The sequence below is a fragment of the Notamacropus eugenii genome, chromosome 1 (assembly GCF_028372415.1).
Source record: "Notamacropus eugenii isolate mMacEug1 chromosome 1, mMacEug1.pri_v2, whole genome shotgun sequence".
NCBI classification, from domain to species: Eukaryota; Metazoa; Chordata; class Mammalia; order Diprotodontia; family Macropodidae; genus Notamacropus; species Notamacropus eugenii.
This window is the reverse complement of record NC_092872.1, coordinates 409,447,156-409,468,654: the sequence shown is the minus strand read 5'-3', so window position 1 is coordinate 409,468,654 and position 21,499 is coordinate 409,447,156.

Sequence of the window (21,499 nt, the reverse complement as noted above, 5' to 3'; positions counted from 1 at the left end):
TGAGCCCCCTAAGGTCATTCAATAAACCAAAGGCAGAGATGAGACTCAAACCCAGGTATTCTGACTCTCAGTCCCATATTTTTTTTTTTTTTACTATGCCATGCTGTCTCTTCACATGGGTAGCTCTGTCATCCCCATATTTCATTTTAAGCTGATATCAGAACTAGTCCAACTAAATTTGTAAAGGCTCATTGATAAAGGGCTAGCTATCAGATGACATGCATTTTTTTAATCACAAACTCATTCAGAATAAATTGATGAAGAGTGATGGATTTTTAATCTACATTAATGGAGGAAGCAACCACACCAATGATCTAGAAGACTGACATGCGATTCAAGAAGAGAGGGCTACTTTATGGTCAATACTCCAGTGACAGCCAGGAGTGATATGAAAGTAACATGGTATAATAGAATCAAGAGACTGGGATTTTAGCACTTACTCTCCTACATATTAACTATACAAACAACTTATTTCACTGCTCTAGGTCTCAGATTTCTCTTCTATAAAAGATGGAATTGGTAGAGATGACCTTTAAGGTTCCTTTCAGTTCCATTTTTTCCCCAGTTTCAAGGTCCCTCCTAGTTCTGACATTCCGTGACTTGCTGATTCTGGTCCATAGAAGATTTGTACCAGATACATTGTACCTTCCCCTGAAGGAAGAATCCAAGTTGTTCACAGATGACCCATGATGTCTCCACATGGTTTTCTAACTAGTCTAGAAATGAGGGTAGATTGATCTCTCTTGTGTATTTCCTGAGTAATCACCATTCCAGGTGGCTTAGACAGAATTCAAAACAAAGGGGTCTTCTGCTCCACAATTCTGAAACCCATTGTCTAACTTAGCCTGAGCCAAATTTGTTCTTTGCTGATGACTTTCCCAGCCTAATCACAGAATATCCCACCCACAACTTCCTGCCCCTTTTGCAATCTACAACTGAACGTTTCTCACTATTTCCAGGGCCATCAGGTCATTAACTTCTTTTAACCTCCTTCTTCCTGGCTTTATATCCAGGAGTATGTCAAGTTTTATTCATGGAAAATAAAACTGTTCACTTAATACAACTGAGAAGGAAGCATGTGAAACTTTCAAAGTAGTTTGTAGGACTCAATCTTGTCTCTCAAGGGTTGTATCCATCAACATCCATCCATACTTTGCTACTAACTCATGACAATGACCTCCTTTCTCTGTACTATAATACACATAGTATTATGTGTCTGTGCCTCTGACTTCAGAAACTTACAAGCCGTGTGACCCTAGGCAAGTCACTTTGGTCCGGCTTTCTCATCTGTAATAGGAGAAGAATAATAGTACCTACCTCCCAGGATTATTGTCATACATCAAAAATCAAATGAGATTAATAAAATTATATGATATGCAAATCATTATAACTGTTTTTGTTATCATTTGTGACTCTTTGTAACCCCATTTTGGGGTTTTCTTGGTAAAAACAGAGTGGTTTTCCATTCCTTCTCCAGTTTATTTTAAAGATGAGAAACTGAGGAAAACAAGGGTAAGTGAATGGCCCATGGCAAGCATCTGGGTGCAGGTCTGAACTTGGAGAGATGAGTCTTCCTGGTTCAAAGCCCAGTGTTCTATCCCCTATACCACTTAGGTGCCTGATAATAATTTACATTTCTATATCTCTTTGGGAAACAGTGTGACATAGTGATAGAAAACTGGCCTGGAAGACCTGGGTTTAAATCTTTACTATAATTTATATCAGTGATGTGATCCTGAGCACAATGCCCAAGAGAACTCACTGACATTATAAATTGCAGAGAAGGTTCAGATTCATGTTGCTAGAGAGAGATTTTTTACCTGGAAGCTCCCTCTATCAATGAAATAATAGGTCCAGTCCCAGTTCCTATGCTTCAGGATTTATACAGCATTTCCTCCATAACAACCTTCTAAAGTACATAATACAGGTAGAGAAAAATCAGGAAGGTACCTGAGCTTTCCCCAGTTTCCCTCAGGAACAATATTAAATAAAGCCTCTAAATGGATTCTGGAACAACAGAATCTACAAAAAGATGGAGTGAAACATTTTTCCCACTTAAGATAACTTAGAAGAAATTCAGGAAAGGTCTGTCTCACTTGGGTAAAGGAGAGTGCAGCCCAGCACAGAATGTGTTTGGGAAAGCCAACAGGAAGCTCTTAGCCACAGCACAGATCAGGAACCAAGACCCCTTGGTTCTGGCTGAACAGGCAAGTAGCACCACAAGCCAGCTGTGAGGCCTCCAGCCCTAGCACAGAAGGCAAACCAGCCCCAGAACCCAGGCAACAACAAGTGTAACTAGGCCAGTCCACTCCAGCACAGTAAGCAAGCCACATCAAGCCTCTAGCTCCCAGAAAAACAAGCATGACACAGTGCCCCCTGTGCCTTAGGAGTAGAGCTCAACTTTAAAAGCCATGAAATAAGCAAAAAATAAGCAAGAAATAAAAAAGAACCTTGACTATAGAAAGCTACTAGGGTGACAAGGAAGATCAAAACACAAACTGAGAAAAGGATAACATTGTTAAAATGCCTACATGTGAAACCTCAAAGGGGACTATGAATTGGTCTCAAGCCCTGAAAGCCTTCTTGGAAGAGCTCAAAAAGAATTTTAAAAGTCAAATGACAGAAGTAAAAGAAAAATTGGGAAAAGACATGAGAGGTATGCAACAAAGAGTCAACAGATTGGAAAAGGAAGGACAAAAATTGAACAAAGAAAACAATTCCTTAAAAAAAATACAACTGGCCAAATGGAAAAATAATACACCAAATAAAACAACTTCTTAAGAAAGTAGAATTGGTCAAATGGAAAAGGAGATACAAGAAAGAAGAAAATAATTCGATAAAAATTAGAATTGAGCAAGTGGAAGCTGATGATTCTATAAGATATTAAGGCTCAGTCCAACAAAATCAAAAGAATAAAAAAATAGAAGATAATGTAAAACATCTCATTGGAAAAATAAGTGACCTAGAAAATAGTTCCAGGATAGTTAACTTAAGAATTATTAGATTACCTGAAAGCCATGATCAAAAAAAGAACCTGGAGAGCATGTTTCAAGAAATTATCCTGGAAAACTGTCCTGATAAATATTATATAATTATATTAAAATTATACAAATAGAAAATATAACGTAATAGATAAAAAAATAAAACAAAACAAACAAAATAAAACAAAATTTTAAAAAGTCCATCAAATCACCTCTTGAAAGACATCCCAAAGTGTGGAGCCAAGATGGTGGAGTAAAAGCAGGGACTTGCTTGAGTTTTACCCCAAACCCTTTCAAATAACTGTTAAAAAAAAATGACTCTAAACAAATTCTAGTGTTGCAGAACCCACAAAATGATGGAGTGAAACAAATCTCCAGCCCAAGATATCCTGGACGATTGACAGAAAGCATCTATCATACCAGGGTGGGAGCAGAGTGCAGTCCAGCATGGGCCACACAAGCATAGGTGGGCCCAGAGCAGACCTCAGGGGACTGAATCACTGGCAGCTGTGGTGGTTTCCAGACTTCTCAACTCCAAAACACCAAGGACAAATTGGAAGGTCAATTGAAGAAGCATGTTGGACCTGTGTGGGAGAGAAGCAACGTCCAGTCTCAGTCCCAGGTTGTTGAATGGGGTGGCAAAGTCTGTGGCAGTTGCAGCAACAGCAACAGCAATGGCTGCAGCAACTATTTCTAGATCCCTAGGCTCACAGATTACAAGGAGACTGAACAGTCCACAGAAGGGGACTGTAGGGATCTCTGTGCCCCTGCTGAGGTGGAACTCTCTTGCTCTGTCCTGCTTGGATCTGGGTCACAGTCCTGAGTGGTGATCCTGGGGTGAAGAAGAGTGCTGGCATGGTGGAGTTTGTGATAGTGGTGGAGAGAGAATCCTCCTCATAGTTCCAAGGCAGAAAAGAGTGTCTGAGGTCACTCACAGACCAAAGCACAAATCAGGAGAAGAATAAACACCTCTCATTTGATCAGACAACGTTGGAAGTGCTAAAAAATTTGCAGGTTCCTAGAAGTATTTCTGAAAACATCAAACCCCTGAAGATTGGAAAAGTACACCTCCCATCCTAAACTGGAAGCAGAGAAATACCTTGATAAAGAACTCAAAAATCAAGCAATTGGTTGGGGAAATAAACAAACAGAGGAAAAAAATTCAGACTACAGAATCTTACTCTGGTGACAAGGAAGATTAAAACATACAACCAGAAAAAGACAACAAACTCACAGTTCTTACATCCCAAGCCTGCAAGAAAAATGTGAATTGATCTCAGGCCATGGAAGGGTTAAAAAAAGAATTTTGAAACTCAAGTAAGAGAGGTAGAGGAAAAATTGGGAAGAGAAATGAGAGTGCTGCAAGAAAATCATGAAAAACAAGTCAACTGCATGCTAAAGGGGACCCCCCCCCCAAAAAAAACACTGAAGAAAATAACTTTTTAAAAAATAGAGCAATTCAAATGACAAAAGAGGTCCAAAAAGTCAATGAAGAGAAGAATACCTTAAAAAGCAGAACTGACCAAATGGAAAAGGAGGGTCAGAAGCTCATTAAAAAAAAAATTCCTTAAAAATTAGAATAGAGAATATGGAAGCTAATGACCTTATAAGAAATCAAGAAATTATAAAACAGGATCAAAAGAATGAAAATAAAGAAGAAAATGGAAAATATATCCCTGGAAAAACCACTGACCTGGAAAACAGATTCAGGAGAGATAATTTTAAAAGTATTGAAGTACCTGAAAGCCATCATCAAAAAAAGAACCTAGACATCATCTTTCAAGAAATTAACAAGGAAAATTGCCCAGATACTCTAGAACCAGAGGGTAAAATTGTGTTTATCCTTGGTTGCAGAAGAAGACCATGCCATCAGAGAAATGATGACATGACTTGCACTTGACTTTGTTTTGAGTGAGAGAGGGCTGTGCAGGTCACCAGTCTCACTTCTCCTCCAGAGCCATCTGAATCCAGTGACCAGATATTCATCAGGATGACTGGAGATGACCCAGGATGCACTGGGAGACCTTTGGCCCTTTAAGCCAAGGTCTTTGTAGGTACTCACTTAGGGTGAGGTAACACCCATTCATTGAATAGGACTGTTTAAGCAGTAACCAGGGTATGGCCTCTTTAATGAGGCAAAGAAAAAAAATAACATCAGGCTGGGAGGGAAACAGGAACAGTTACTATTAATAATAACTGTAAAGTTAGCAGGGCTCTTAAGCAGGATCCCATTGGTGTCCCAGGTTCAGAGTGCAACAGATTTAAGGTTTTGGGAAAGGAAAAGAAAAGAATGGAAGGGAAAGGAAAGGAAAGAAGGAAGGAAGGAAGGAAGGAAGGAAGGAAGGAAGGAAGGAAGGAAGGAAGGAAGGAAGGAAGGAAGAAAAGAAAGGAAGGGAAGGGAAGGAAAGGGAAGGGAAGGGAAAGGAAACTGGCCACTAAAATCCAAGTCACCTGGGCGTCTTTTTTCCATTCAAATTTACCTTCCTTTTTAGAGGAGAAGGAAGGGGAGGGGGAGGCAGACAGGAAAGGAGGAGCTGAATTAGCCAGCTAGCTGGGTCTCCATTCAGCCAGCTGCGTATACTCAAGGGATTGTGTTCATCCTTCATTACCAAAGACCATGCCATCAGAGAAATGATGACATGACTTGCACTTGACTTTGTTTTGAGTGAGAGAGGGATGTGCAGGTCACCAGCCTCACTTGTCCTCCAGAGACATCTGAATCCAGTGACCAGATGTTCATCAGGATGACTGGTGATGACCCAGGATAAGGCAATTGGGGTTAAGTGACTTGCCCAAGGTCACATAGCTAGTTAGTGTCAAGTGTCTGAGGTGAGATTTGAACTCAGGTCCTCCTGACTCCTGCACTGGTGCTCTATCCACTGCATCACCTAGCTGCCCCAGAGAAGTAAGAGGGGAAAGGGGAAAGAAAAGGTGGGACCTGATACAAAGGAGAGCAGACTGAGGGATTTGGTGGTCAGAAGCAAAATACTGGTGTGGAGGGACAGGGTGAAAGGAGAGAAAAAAGTATAAACAGGTGGAGGGGAGAATGGATGGAGGGAAATACACAGTAGGCATAACTGTGAATGTGACTGGGATGAACTCTCCCATAAAACATAAGTGGGGGGGGGGGGAGCCAAGATGGCGGAGTAGGAAGATGCACATACACATAGCTCTGAACCCACAGCACATAGAACACCTGTAAAAAAGAACGCCCAGTGAATTCTGGAGCAGCAGAGGCCACAGAACAGTGGAGCGGAGATTTCTGTTCCAGAGAGCCCTGCAAACCTCTCGCAAAAGGTCCGTCGTGCTGCAGACTCGGAGCCCAGCCCAGTGCTGCCGTGGCCTAGCGGCATCGAGAGGAGCAGATCCGAGCAGGCTTCAGGGACTCAGGGACGGAATCTCCAGCAGCCGCACAGGTTCCTCCACCCACAGGTGACGGGGGTCGGTGAGAGGGTCTCTTTGGCAGGTCGAGAGGGGAGTGGAGTGCCCCCATAACTCAGGCCCCCTTGGGAGGCAGCAGTGGAGGCAGGGGCGGACCAAGGCTCCCCAAGCAGGCAGGACCCCAGATCCATTGTTGAAGGTCTCTGCATAAACCCCCTGAGGGAACTGAGCCCTGTGAGGCTGCCCTGCCCCCACCTAAGCACCTGAACTTAATCTCACACTGAATAGCAGCCCTGGCCCTGCCAAAGTCCTGAGGCTGGAAAGCAGCATTTGAATCTCAGACCCCAAGTGCTGTCTGGGAGGATCTGGAGGCGAAGTGGGTGTGAAGAGAATATTCAGAAGTCAAGTCACTGGCTGGGAAAATGCCCAGAAAAGGGAAAAGAAATAAGACTATAGAAGGTTACTTTCTTGGTGAACATGCATTTCCTCCCTTTCTTTCTGATAAGGAAGAACAATGCTTACCATCAGGGAAAGACACAGAAGTCAAGGCTTCTGTATCCCAGCCCACTCAATGGGCTCAGGCCATGGAAGAGCTCAAAAAGGAATTTGAAAATCAAGTTAGAGAGGTGGAGGAAAAGCTGGGAAGAGAAATGAGAGACATGCAGTCAAAGCATGAACAGCAGGTCAGCACCCTGCTAAAGGAGACCCAAAAATATGCCGAAGAAAATAACACCTTGAAAAATAGGCTAACTCAATTGGAAAAAGAGGTTCAAAAAGCCAATGAGGAGAAGAATGCTTTCAAAAGCAGAATTAGCCAAATGGAAAAGGAGGTTCAAAAGCTCACTGAAGAAAATAGTTCTTTCAAAATTAGAATGGAACAGATGGAGGCTAATGACTTTATGAGAAACCAAGAAATCACAAAACAAAACCAAAAGAATGAAAAAATAGAAGATAATGTGAAATATCTCATTGGAAAAACAACTGACCTGGAAAATAGATCCAGGAGAGACAAATTAAAAATTATGGGACTACCTGAAAGCCTTGATCAAAAAAAGAGCCTAGATATCATCTTTCATGAAATTATCAAGGAAAACTGCCCTGAGATTCTAGAACCAGAGGGCAAAATAAGTCTTCAAGGAATCCACAGAACACCACCTGAAAGAGATCCAAAAAGAGAAACTCCTAGGAACATTGTGGCCAAATTCCAGAGTTCCCTGGTCAAGGAGAAAATATTGCAAGCAGCTAGAAAGAAACAATTCAAGTATTGTGGAAATACAATCAGGATAACACAAGATCTAGCAGCTTCTACATTAAGGGATAGAAGGGCATGGAATAGGATATTCCAGAAGTCAAAGGAACTAGGACTAAAACCAAGAATCACCTACCCAGCAAAACTGAGTATAATACTTCAGGGGAAAAATTGGTCTTTCAATGAAATAGAGGACTTTCAAGCATTCTTGATGAAAAGACCAGAGCTGAAAAGAAAATTTGACTTTCAAACACAAGAATGAAGAGAAGCAAGAAAAGGTAAACAGCAAAGAGAAGTCATAAGGGACTTACTAAAGTTGAACTGTTTACATTCCTACATGGAAAGGCAATATTTGTAACTCTTGAAACTTTTCAGTATCTGGGTACTGGGTGGGATTACACACACACACACATGCACACACACGCGCACACACACATAAAGACAGAGTGCACAGACTGAATTGAAGAGGATGGAATCATATCTTAAACAAATGAAATCAAGCAGTGAGAGAGAAATATATTGGGAGGAGAAAGGGAGAAATGGAATGGGGCAAATTATCTCTCATAAAAGAGGCAAGCAAAAAACTTATTAGTGGAGGGATAAAGAGGGGAGGGGAGAGAAAAACATGAAGTTTACTCTCATCACATTCCACTAAAGGAAGGAATAAAATGCACACTCATTTTGGTATGAACACCTGTCTTACAATACAGGAAAGTGGGGGATAAGGGGATAATCAGGGTGGGAGGGATGATGGAAGGGAGGGCATGGGGAGGATGCAGCAATCTGAGGTCGACACTCATGGGCAGGGACAGGATCAAAAGAGAGAATAGAAGTAATGGGGGACAGGATAGGATGGAGGGAAATATAGTTAGTCTTATACAACACGACTATTATGGAAGTCATTTGCAAAACTACACAGATTTGGCCTATATTGAATTGCCTGCCTTCCAAAGGGAAGGGGTGGGGAGGGAGGGAGGAAGAGAAGTTGGAACTCAAAGTTTTAGGAACAACTGTAGAGTACTGTTCTTGCCACTAGGAAATAAGAAATACAGGTAAAGGGGTACAGAAAGTTATCTGGCCCTATAGGACAAAAGAGAAGATGGAGACAAGGGCAGAGAGGGATGATAGAAGAGAGAGCAGATTGGTGATAGGGGCAATTAAAATGCTCGGTGTTTTTGGGGGGGAGGGGACAAAAGGGGAGAAAATTTGGGAGGGGACAAAAGGGGAGAAAATTTGGAACCCAAAATTTTGTGAAAATGAATGTTAAAAGTTAAATAAATAAATAAATAAAAATAAAAAACACAAGTGGCTAGCAGAGTGGATTAAAAACCATAATGCTACCATATGTCATTCAAAAGAAACACATTTGATGTAGATACACCCAGAATAAAGGTAAAAGGCTGGAGCAGAATGTATCATCTTTCAGTTGGAGTAAAAAAAAAAAAATCAGGGGTAGCAGTCCTGATTTCAGACAAAGGAAAAGCAAAAAAATAGATCTATTAAAAGAAAAGGAAACTTCATCTTGCTAAAAAGGTACCATAGACAATGAAACAATATCAATATTAAACATATATTCACCAAGTGGTATGGAATCTAAATTCTTAGAGGAGAAGTTAAGTGAGTTACAGTAAAAAATAGACAGCAAAACTATACTAGTGAAGGACGTCAACTTTCACCTCTCAGAACTAGAAATCTAACCACAAAATAAACAAGAAAGAAGTTAAGGAGATAAAGAGAATTTTAGAAAAGTAAAATATAATAGACCTCTGGAGAAAACTGAATGTGGATAGAAAGGAATATACCTTTTTCTCATAGTACATGGCACCTACACAAAAATTGACCATGTATAAGACCATAAAAACCTCACAGTCCAATGCAGAAAAACTGAAATATTGAATGCATTCATTTCAGATCATGATGCAATAAAAAATTATGTGTAATAAAGGCTCATGAAAAGACAGAATAAAAATTATTTGGAAACTAATTTAATACTAAAGAATAAGTGGGTCAAACAACAAATCATAGAGACAATCAATAATTTCATCAAAGAGAACTATAATAATGAGACAATACCAAGACTTATGGGATGCAGCCAAATCAGTTCTTGGGGAAAATTTTATGTCTCTAAAAGCTTAGATAAATAAAATAGAGAAAGAGAAGATCAACAAATTGGGAATGCAATTTAAAAAGCTAGAGAAAGGTCAAATTAAAAATTTCCAATTAAATACCAAATTAGAAATTCTGAAAATCAAAGGAGAGATTAATAAAATTTAAATTAAGGAAACTATTGAATTAATAAATAAAATTAAGAGCTGGTTTTATTAAAAAATACATAAATATTTGGTTAATATTATTTTTAAAAAGAAAGAAGAAAAACAAGTTGCTAGTATCAAAAATTAAAAGGGTGCATTCACTACCAAGGAAGAGGAAACTAAAGCAATCAATAGAAGCTATTTTGCCCAACTGTATGCCAATAGATCTGACAATCTAAGTGAAATGGATGAATATTTACAACAGTATAAATTGCCCAGATTAACAGAAGAAGAAATGAAATATTTAAATAACCTCATTTTAGAAAAAAAAGAATTTGAATAAGTCATCAATGAACTTCCTAAGAAAAAATCTCCAGTGCTAGCAGTATTTGTAAGTGGATTCTTCCAAACATTTATTTATTTATTTTTAGATTTTGACATTCATTTCCACAAAATTTTGAGTTCCAATTTTTCTCCCCATCTCTCCCCTTCCCCCATTCCATAATACCTGGCATTCTCATTACTCCTTCCCTCAGTGTATCATCCCTTCTATCACACCCAACCCTCCCCTTATCCCCATCTTCTCTCTTTTCTTGTAGGCAAGATAAATTTCTATACCCCATTACGTATATTTCTTATTTCCCAGTTATATGCAATAATAATTCTCAACATTTGTTTCTAATACTTTGAATTCCAACTTCTCTCCCTTCCTCTCTCCCCACCCATCCCCACTGAGAAGGCAACCAATTCAATACATGCTATATATGTGTCATTTTGCAAAAGACTTCCATAATATTCATGTTGTGTAAGACTAAGTACATTGCCCTCCATCCTACCCTGTCCTCCCTTTTTTCTATTCTCTCATTTGACTTTGTCCCTTCCCAAAAGTGTTTACTTCTAGTTGCTCCCTTCTCCCATTTGCCCTCCCTTCTATCATCCCCTCACCCCACTTGTCTCCTCCCCTACTTTCCTGCAGTGTAAGATAGATTTTTCATACCAAATTTAGTAAGCATGTTATTCCCTCCTTAAGCCATATATGAAGAGAGTAAGTTTCACTTTTCCCCTCTCATATCCTTCCTTTTCTCCTCTATTGAACAAGATTTTTCTTCTCTCTTTTATGAGTGATAGCTTGCCCTATTCCATTTCTCCCTTTCTCCTCGCAATGTTTTCTTCTCTCATCCCTTAATTTTATTTTTTTTAGGGATATCATTTCTTCTGATTCAACTTAACCTGTACATTCTGTGTGTGTGTGTGTGTGTGTGTGTGTGTGTGTGTGTGTGTAATCCCTCCACCTACCCAAATACTGTGAAAAGTCTCAAGAGTTACAGATATTATCTTTCCATGCAGGAATGTAAACAGTTCAGCTTTACAAAGTACTTTATGATTTGTCTTTCCTGTTTACCTTTTCATACGTGTCTTGATTCTTATGTTTGAAAGCCAAATTTTCTGTTCAGTTCTGGTCTTTTCATCATGAATACTTGAAAATCTTCCATATTATTGCATGACCATTTATTCCCTTGAGGTATTGTACTCAGTTTTGCTGGGTAGGTGGTTCTTGGTTTAATCCCAGTTCCTTTGACTTCTGGAATATCCCATTCCAAGCCCTTCAATCCCTTAATGTAGAAGCAGTCAGATCCTGTGTTATCCTGGTTGTATTTCCACAATACTTGAATTGTTTCTTTCTAGCTGCTTTCAATATTTTCTCCTTGACCTGGGAACTCTGAAATTTGGCCACAATATTCCTAGGAGTTTCTCTTTTCAGGTCTCTTTTAGGAGGTTACCAGTGAATTCTTTCAATATTTATTTTGCCCTCTGGTTCTAGAATGTCAGGGCAGTTTTCCTTGGTAATTTCATGAAAGATAATGTCTAGGCTCTTTTTTGATCATGACTTTCAGGTAGCCCCATAATTTTTAAATTGTCTCTCCTGGATCTATTTTCCAGGTCAGTTATTTTTCCAATGAGATGTTTCACATTATCTTCTGTTTTTTCAATCTTTTGGTTTTATTTTTTAACTTCTTGGTTTATCTCATAGTCATAAGCTTCCCTGAACTCCCATCTCTCTTTTAAAGAACTAATTTGTTCAGTGAGCATTTGAACCTCCTTTTCCATTCGACTAATTCTGATTTTTAAAGCATTCTTGTCCTCACTGTCTTTTTGGACCTCTTTTTCCAATTGAGTTAGCCTGTTTTTAAAGGTGTTATTTTCCTCAGCATTTTTGTGTTTCTCCTTTAGCAAGCTGCTGACTCACTTTTCAAGCTTTTCTATGGCTTGAACCCATTTCATATTCATTTTGGAGGTACTGGAGTCAGAAGCCCTGACTTCTTCTGACAGTATGCCTTGTTCTTCCTCATCCAAAAGGATGGAAGGAGAAGTCTGTTCAGCAAGAAAGTAACTTTCTATGGTCTTATATTTTTCCCTTTTTTGGACATTTTCCCAGCCAGTTACTTGACTTCTGAATCCTTTGTCAAAAGGAGGGTCCTAGTGCTCCTCCTTCCTCCAGTACAGTGCTCAAAGCTGAGATTCAGATCAGCTGCTCAATTTCCCCAGGGGCTTTGGGTGGAGGCAGGGTTGCCACTGAGGGCTGAGGTTCAGATCAGCTGCTCAATTCCCCCAGAGGCTTTAAGCTGAGCTGCCTGGATAGTGGACCCAGGCTGCTTCCGTGGCCACCCTAGCCATCCACCACCCACTGCTGCTACTGCTACTGCTGCTGCTGCCTCTGCTAGGGAAACCCTGCTCCCCTCTCACCCAGTTAGAAAAGTCCTCCCACACTGACCTTTGGAGCTTTCTTTGTCACTTGTGGGTTGAGGGATCTGGGACCCTCCCTGCTGGGAATTCTGCCCTGGAGGTCTGTTCAGGTCCTGTTCCTCCCAGTGGGCCTTCCAGGTTACCTTTGACTGGAAATCTCTTTCCCTCTGCTGTTCTGTGGCTTCTGATGCTCTAGAATTTGTTGAGAGTCATTTTTTACAGGTATTTTGTGGGCTGTGAAGGAAGTGCTGGAGTATATGTGTCTTTCTACTCCACTTTCTTGACTCCATCCCAGCCCTTCCAAACATTTAAAGAGCAATTAATACCAATACCTTACAAACTATTTGAAAAAAATGGACAAAGAAGGAGCCCTCCCAAATTCTTTTTATGACACAAATATGTTGCTGATATCTAAACCATGAGGAGCCAAAACAGAGAAAGAAAATTATAAACCAGTTTCTCCAATGAATATTTATGCAAAATTTTAAACAAAATATTAGGAAAAAGATTATAGCAATTTATCACCAGGATAATACACTATGGCCAGGTGGGATTGTTATCAGGAATGCAGAGTTGGCTCAATATTAGGAAAAGTACTGACATAATTGACTGCTTCAATAACAACACTAACAGAAATTATATGATTATTTAAATAGATGAAGAAGCTTTTGATGAAATATAATAACCATTCCTATTAAAAATATTAGAGAGTGGTTTTAGCAATAAGAGAAGAAAAAGAAACTGAAGGAATCAGAATAAGCAATGAGGAAATAAAACTATCCTTTTTTGCAGACGATATGATGGTGTAATTAGAGAATCCTAGATAATCACCTAAAAAGCTATTTGAATAATTAACAACTTTAGCAAAGTTGCAGGACATAAAATAAACCCATGTAAATCATTGACATTTCTATATAATATTAACAAAGTCAAGGAGTAAGAAATAGAAAGAGAAATTCAATTTGAAATAACTGTAGATAATATGAAATATTTTGGAGTCTACTGCCAAGACAAGTCCAGGAACTATATGAACACAACTACAAAACACTTTTCACACAAATAAAGTCAGATCTAAACAATTGGGAAAATATCGATTGCTCATGTATATGCTGAGCTAATATAATAAAAGTGACACTTCTACCTAAATTAATTTACTTATTCAGTGCAATACCAATCAAACTGCCAATTGTATAGAAAAATCATAAAACAAATCATAATGAAATTCATCTTGCAGAACAAAAGGTCAAGAATATCAAGGGAACTAATGAAAAAAAAATGTAAAGGAAAGCAAACTAACCTTACCAGCTCTAAAACTATATTATAAAGTGCAGCAATCATCAAAAGTATTTGTTACTGGCTAAGAAATAGAGTGGTGAATCAGTGGAATAGTTTAGGCACACAAGGCATAGTAGTTAATGACTAATAGTAATCTACTGTTTGATAAATCCAAAGACTCCAGTTTCTGGGAAAATAACTCAGTATTTCACAAAACCCGCTGAGAAAACTGGAAAACAGTATGACAGAAACTATATACAGATCAACATCTCACATCATATTGCAAGATAAGGTCAAAATGGGTACATGATTTAGACATGAAGGATGTTACGATAAGCAAATTAGGAGAGAAAGAAATAATTAGCCTGTCAAGTCTATGGAGAAGGGAAGAATTTATGACTGTAACTGTAAGCACCCCGACATATATGGGGAGAGGGGCTGCTGCTATCACAGGTTCTTTGAGCTGCTTTTCTAAAAGGAAAGGCAACTTTTGAGGGGTTAACAATTACTTTAGGGTGCATGCTGTCCTGGGGTGCGGGGTGGAGAGAGATGGGGAGAAAACTTTGAATTCAAATTTTTGTGGAAGTGAATGCTGAGAACTGAAAAATAAATAAATTACATATTTAGAAAAAAAGAATCATTTTAATCAAGCATATACGTCATTCTGCTAGTTTACCAATCTCCTTTAATCAAGCACATATATCATTCATCTAATTCAGGAGAAAAAGTCAGTTCCCTGAACTTCAGAGAAAATACAGAGAAATCAACGATCAGTAGACATGGCTTTCAACTGTCTGATCATGGTTACCAGAGAGGGAAGCACCAACATCTGACTTTTCAAAGCTGGGGGGGGCTCCTTAGCAGCTTCTCAGAGTCTTGTCTGGACAAACACTTTCAGTCAGTAAGCCCCAAAGTAAAACCTCAACCTCAAAGTATTTATACATTTTTTTAGAGTCAGAAGGCATCACAACCCTTAAAAAACCAGTACCTCATTAACAAAAGGTGTGGGCCTTTCTACAAATCTTCCCAGGCCCATTAATGGCTGAGGAAGATCTTTAATCACATTAAAATAATTAACAATACCAATATCTATACTGTTTCTAGGTAAAGAAACTCTTATTTCTCTACTTTACTCCTAGTAAAAACTCTTGGTTGATAAAGGCAAGATTCAATCAGAGGCATCTGATTATACTAAAACAAAAACAGCAAAAGATCCTACTTTGCTTGCCATTATAATTTTCAAACAAGAGAAAGACAAAATCATGGAATGCAATATGGATAATTTTGATTGCAATAAATTAAAGAAGTTTTGCACAAACAAAGCCAATGCAAGTAAGATTATGAGGAAAGCAGAAAGCTGGGAAATAATTTTTACAGCCAGTGTTTCTGATAAAGGCCTCATTTCTAAAATATATAGAGAACTGAATCAAATTTATAAAAATACAAGTCATTCCTCAATTAATAAATAGTCAAAGCATATGAACAGGCAGTTTTCAGATAAAGAAATTAAAGTTATCTATAGACACAGTGAAAAATGCTCTAAATCACTATTGATTAGAGAAATGTAAATTAAAACAACTCTGAAGAACCACCTCGCCCCTATCAGATTGGCTAATATACAGAAAAGGAAAATGATAAATGTTGGAGAAGATGTGGAGAAATTGGAGCATGAGTGCATTGTTGGTGGAGTTGTGAACTGATCCAGCTATTCTGGAGAGTAATTTGGAACAATGCCCAAAGGACTATAAAACTATGCATACCCTTTGACCCAGCAATACCACTACTAGGCCTGTATCCCAGAGAGATCATTAAAAAAAAAGGAAAAGGATCTACATGTACAAAAATATTTATACCAGCACTTTTTTTAGTGGCAAAGAATTGGAAATTGAGAGTATGTCCATCAGTTGGGGAATGAGTGAACAAGTTGTGGTATATGAATGTAATGGAATACCACTGTGCTATAAGAAATGATGAACAAGAGGATTTCAGAAAAACTGGGACTTACATAAACTAATATTGAGTGAAGTGAGAAGAACCAGTACATTGTACACAGTAACAGCAATATTGTTAGAGGATCAGTTATGATAGACTCAGGTCTTCTCAGTAATACAATGATCCAAGGCAATTCCAAAAGACTCATGATGGAAAATGCTAATCACATCCAGAGAAAGAACTATGAAATCTAAAAGAAAATTGAAGCACACTCTTTTCATTTTTTTCTTTCTTTCTCATGGTTTTTCTCTTTTGTTCTGATTCTTCTTTGACAACATGACTTCCACAGCATGGAAATATGTTTAATCTAATTGAACATGAATAACCTATATCAGATTGCTTGCCATCTCTGGCAGGGGAAAGGGGGGGAGGGAGAGAGGGAGGAAGAAGAAAATTGGGACTCAAAAATCTTATAAAAGTAAATGTTGAAAACTATCTTTAGATGTAATTGAAAAATATAAAATACTATTGAAGGGAAAAAATAAAATTGGTAATACTTTATCTGTCGTATTTTGTAAGTGATGAAAGTGAGGCTCAGAAAGTTTAAGTGAATTTATTCATAGCTACATAGCCAGGAGGAATGGGAGTGGTGATGAAAACCATATCTCCTAACTCTGCCCCATGTTCTTTACTCCATATCATGCTGCTTTTCAATAAGGTGCACTTGGGTCTTTTCCACATCCAATATGTTAGCTCCTTTCAATTAGGAATTGTTTGAGTCTTTGTATTTCCATCCCCATCAAAATATCTGGCACATAGCAGCAGGTGCTTAATAAGTGTTTGTTGATTGCCTTCATGACTCAGAGACAGTATGCTATAGTGGCAAACATGCATGGACAGGGAGTTCGGCAGCCCTGATTTTTCCATTAGCTCACTGTGCAACCTTGGATAATCCAATCTGCTTGTTTTTTCTAACTCTAGTTTTATCATCACAAGAGATATTAATCCCTTGTTCTGTCTTGCCTAACTCACATAGAATTATAGAATCTTATAGTTAGAAAGGATCTCAAAGGTCATCTAGAACAGTGGTGTCAAACTCAACTAGAAATGGGCCACTAAACCATACGCAAGGATACCTGTGCATATTTTTAGTTAAAAATACATATTAACATTATCTGTAATTTACTATATTGTCATTGATTTTGTTAAATATTTCTCAGTTACATTTTAATCAGATTTGGATAACAGGGGCTTTGCGGGCTACCTTGGGACTGCTGAGCACCTCTGATCTAGACCATCTTGATCTAAGCAAGAATCTTTTCTTTAATATCCCCCACAAATAATAATCCAGCTCCTCCTATAAAAATCTCCCTTGTTAGTGAAACAAAATTTGTTAAGGGATCCCACTCCACTTTTAAACAGCTCTAATGGTTAGAAAGTGTTCCTACAATGATGCCCAAAGGGCTATAAAACTATGCACACCCTTTGATCCAGAAATAACACTACTAGGTCTGTGTCTCAAAGAGATGAAAAAGAAAAGGACCTATATGCACAAAAATATTTATGTCAGCTCTTTTTATACTGTCAAAGAATTGGAAACTGAGGGATGCCCATCAATTAGGTAATGGTTGAACAAGTTATGGTATGTGATTGTGATGGAATACTATTATGCTATAAGAAATGATGAGCAGCATGGTTTCAGAAAAACTTAGGAAGACTTACATGAACTGATGCAAAGTAAAATGAGCAGAACCAGAAGAATCACAGTAACAGCAATATTGCTGGATGATCGGCTGTGAATAACTTAACTATTTTGATCAAATCAATGATCCAAGACAATACGGAAAGACTTATGATGAAAAACCACTATCCATCTCCAGAGAGAACTGATAAAGTCTGAGTACACATTAAAGCATAATTGTTTAACTTCATTTTTCTTCAGTTTCTTTTGTAACATGACTAATATGCAATATGTTTTTAATGATTTCACATGTATAATTGTAATAGTAAGGACCCTGGCATACACAGGAGAGCCTATGATACAGGTACTTAAATCTGCTTTTCTAAAAGGAAAGCAACTTTTGAGGGGTCAACAGTCTACTTTAACTAAGCAAATATGTCATTCATTTAGTTCAGAGAAAAAAGTCAGCACCCTGAACTTCAGAGAAAATACAAGCAGAGAAATAAAGACCAATAGACAAGGCTTCCAACTGTCTGACCATAAGTAATACATACATCACAGATCAACAGACAGATCCAACTGTCTGACCATTACATACATACATAGTTACCAGAAAGAAAAGCATCAACATGTGGGTTTTCAAAGTCAGGGGGCTCCTTAGTGGCTTCCCAAAGTCTTGTCTGGCCAAACACTTCCAATGAGTAAGCCCTAAAGTAAAACCTCACCTCAGAGTATTTATACACTTTTCAGAGCCAGAGGGCATGCCAACTCTTCAGAACCAGTGCCTCATTAGAAATTAACAAAAGGTGTGGGCTCTCCTACAAAATAAATCTCCTCTAATCAAATTTCCCTTAGATCTTTAACTCTCATAATTAGCATTACACTAATTGATATCACATTTCTTGTCTTCTCAATAGGCAGGGGAGGGAGAGGATTCAAAACTCAAATTTTTAAAAATTAAAGTTAAAAAAGAGTAATTTAATTTTTTAATTAAAAAAGTTTTCCTATAAACCTTAGACTTAGTTATCTAACCAGTGTTGAATCTACCTGATTTTCCTGCCATCAAACAACTCCCCACCTTGTTCTTAAGTATTTCATTAACATTTCCATCCCTTGTTCAATAAATTCCAGTGGCTCTGTCTTGCTTCTAGAATAAAATGTAAACTCTTTAATATTATTTATTATCTATTAATTATTATGTATCATCTATTATATTATTCATTATTATATATCATCTATTATTTATTATTTTATTATATATTATGTAATATGATATATTATAATGCTATATATTATTATATTTTAATTATCTGTGAATAATATTTAATATTTAGCTCTTAAAGCCCTTTACAGGATGAATTCAACCTATCTTTCTAGGTTCATTAGATATTTCCTTTGCAATCTAGCCACACTGGCCATCTCCTCATTCATTATTCAGGTTGTCCCTTGTGCTTAGAATTCTCTCCTTCTTCATCTTCTGTCTCCAGGCTTACCTGGCTTCTTTCAAGTCTCAGCTAAAATCCCACCTTCTATAGGAAGCCTTTCCCAAGAGTGCCCACCATCCTCCAGTTTCTTCCCTTTGTGCATTATTTCCAATTTATCCTGTATATACCTTGCTTGCACATAATTGCTTGTATGTTGTCTCTGCCATTAGACTGTGAGCTCTTTGACAAAAGAAACTTTTTTAAACATTTTTTTGGTAGCCCCAGTGCTTAGCACAGTGACTAATACATAATAAATGCTTAATAAATTTCTACTGCCTGAATTAATCACACCCAACATTCCATCTCTCATCTCTATGCTTTTCCAGTGGCCCATGTCTCATGTCTAGAAGTCACTCGTTTCTCACCTCTGCCTCATAGAATCTCTTACTTACTTCAAGACTCAGCTTAAGCACTATCTTCTATACGTACTCTTTACTGATCCCCCCAGTGACTAGTGCCTTCAGTCCTAAAATACTTAGCTAGCATTTAACTATTTTTATCCATTTTCTATACATTCAGTAAATACAAACACACACACACACACACACACACACACACACACACTTGTTGTCTCCCATAGTAATGTAACCTTCTTGTGAAGAGTAAATGTTTCATTCTTTGCACTTGCACCATCAGCATGTAGCACTGTCTGCTACATAGTAAGCCTATGGAAATTCTTGATTAATTTATTATGACATGCCTTGTTGAAGGTGGATGAGAAACAGCAGGGATTCACCTCAGCTCTCCACAAAACTCCTCTGATCACCTTTAAATAATACCATAAAACAATTCCTGGAGTGACAGAACCCACAAAAGGACAAAGTGAAATAATTTTCCAGTCAAAGATAACTTAGAAGTTTGGCAGAAAAGGTCTGTTGAACCAGGGTGAGAGTGGAGCACAGTCCAGTGCAGGGCATACCAGAACAGGTTGGGCCCCAGCAAACCAGGAAAAGGTTTTGGGGGGTCACTGAATCAGCAGCAATAAGGGCTGCTTCCAGAGCTCTCAGTGCACAGATGGTAATTGGATCTAACAACTAAACTGAATGAGATTACAGGGGTCTCTTTGCTGGTACTGGGGGAAGAACTCTGTTGTTTTGCTCATATTCAGAACTGGGTTGCAGTCCTGGGTGGCAATCCCAGAGAGAGGAGGAACATCTGCACACTAAAGCTTGTGGGTGGAGTGGAGCAGGGACCCTTGTCACATTTTCAGGACAGAAAAGAATACTTGTAGTCACTGATAGATCAGAGCACAGGTCAGGAAAGTAGCAAATATACCTCTCCTTAGATGATACCACCTTAGAAGAACTAAAAACTTACAGGTCCAAAAAGTATCTCTGAAAACAGCTGCACAAAAGCCCTAAAGCTTGGGATAGTTCACCCTCCACCCTGAAAGCAGAGACCACTTTAACAAAATGTTAAAAGTCAAGAAATAGACTGGAAAAATGAGCAAACAACAGAAAAAATATTCTGACTAATGAAAGTTATTATGGTGACATGGAAGATCCAAACATACACTCGTAAGAAGATAACAAAGGGTATCCAACATCCACAGGTTCCAAGAAAAATATTAATTAGTTTCAGGCCATGGAAGAACTCAAAAAGGATTTTGAAAATCAAGTAAGAGAGGTAGAGGAAAAAATGGGAAGAGAAAAGAGAGTGATGCAAGAAAATCATTTTAAAAAAAGAGTCAACAGCTTGGTAAAGAAAACACACACAAAAAAATATTGAAGAGAAAAGCATCTTAAAAAACAGAGTATGGTTTAAAAAAGGTACAAAGAACCAATGAGGAGAAGAATGTTTTGAAAAGTAGAATTGACCAAATGGAAAAAGAGGCACAAAAATTCACTAAAGAAAAAACGCCTTAAAAAGTAGAATTTGTCAGATGGCAAAGGAGACACAAAAGTTCACTGAAGAAAATAATTCCTTAAAAATTAGAATTGAGTAAATGGAAGATAATAACTTTGTAAGAAATCAAGAAACAATAAAAACAAAAACAAAGCAATGAAAAAATAGAAAACAATGTGAAATATCTCATTGGAAAAAGAGCCATCCTGGAAAATTGATCCAGGAAAGAGAATTTTAAAATTATTGGATTATTTGAAAGCCATGACAAAAAAAAGAGCCTAGTCATCATCTTTCAAGAAACTATCCAGGAAAACTTCCCTGATATTCTACAACCAAATGGTAAAATAGAAATGGAAAGAATCCACCAATCAACTTCTGAAAAAGATTCCAAATTGAAAATTTCTAGGAATATTATAGCCAAATTTCAGAGCTCTTAGGTCAAGGAGAAACTTGTAAGCAACCAGAAGGAAACCATTCAAGGGGCAACAGTCAGGATAACACAAAATTTATCAGCTTCTACATTAAAGGTTTGGAGGGCTTGAAATACGACATTCTGGAGGGCAAAGGAGCTATGATTACAACCAAAAATCACCTACCCAGCAAAACTAAGTACAATTCATGAAGGGGAAAGGGATATTCAATGAAAAGTCGCAATACTACTAGGTCTCTATCCA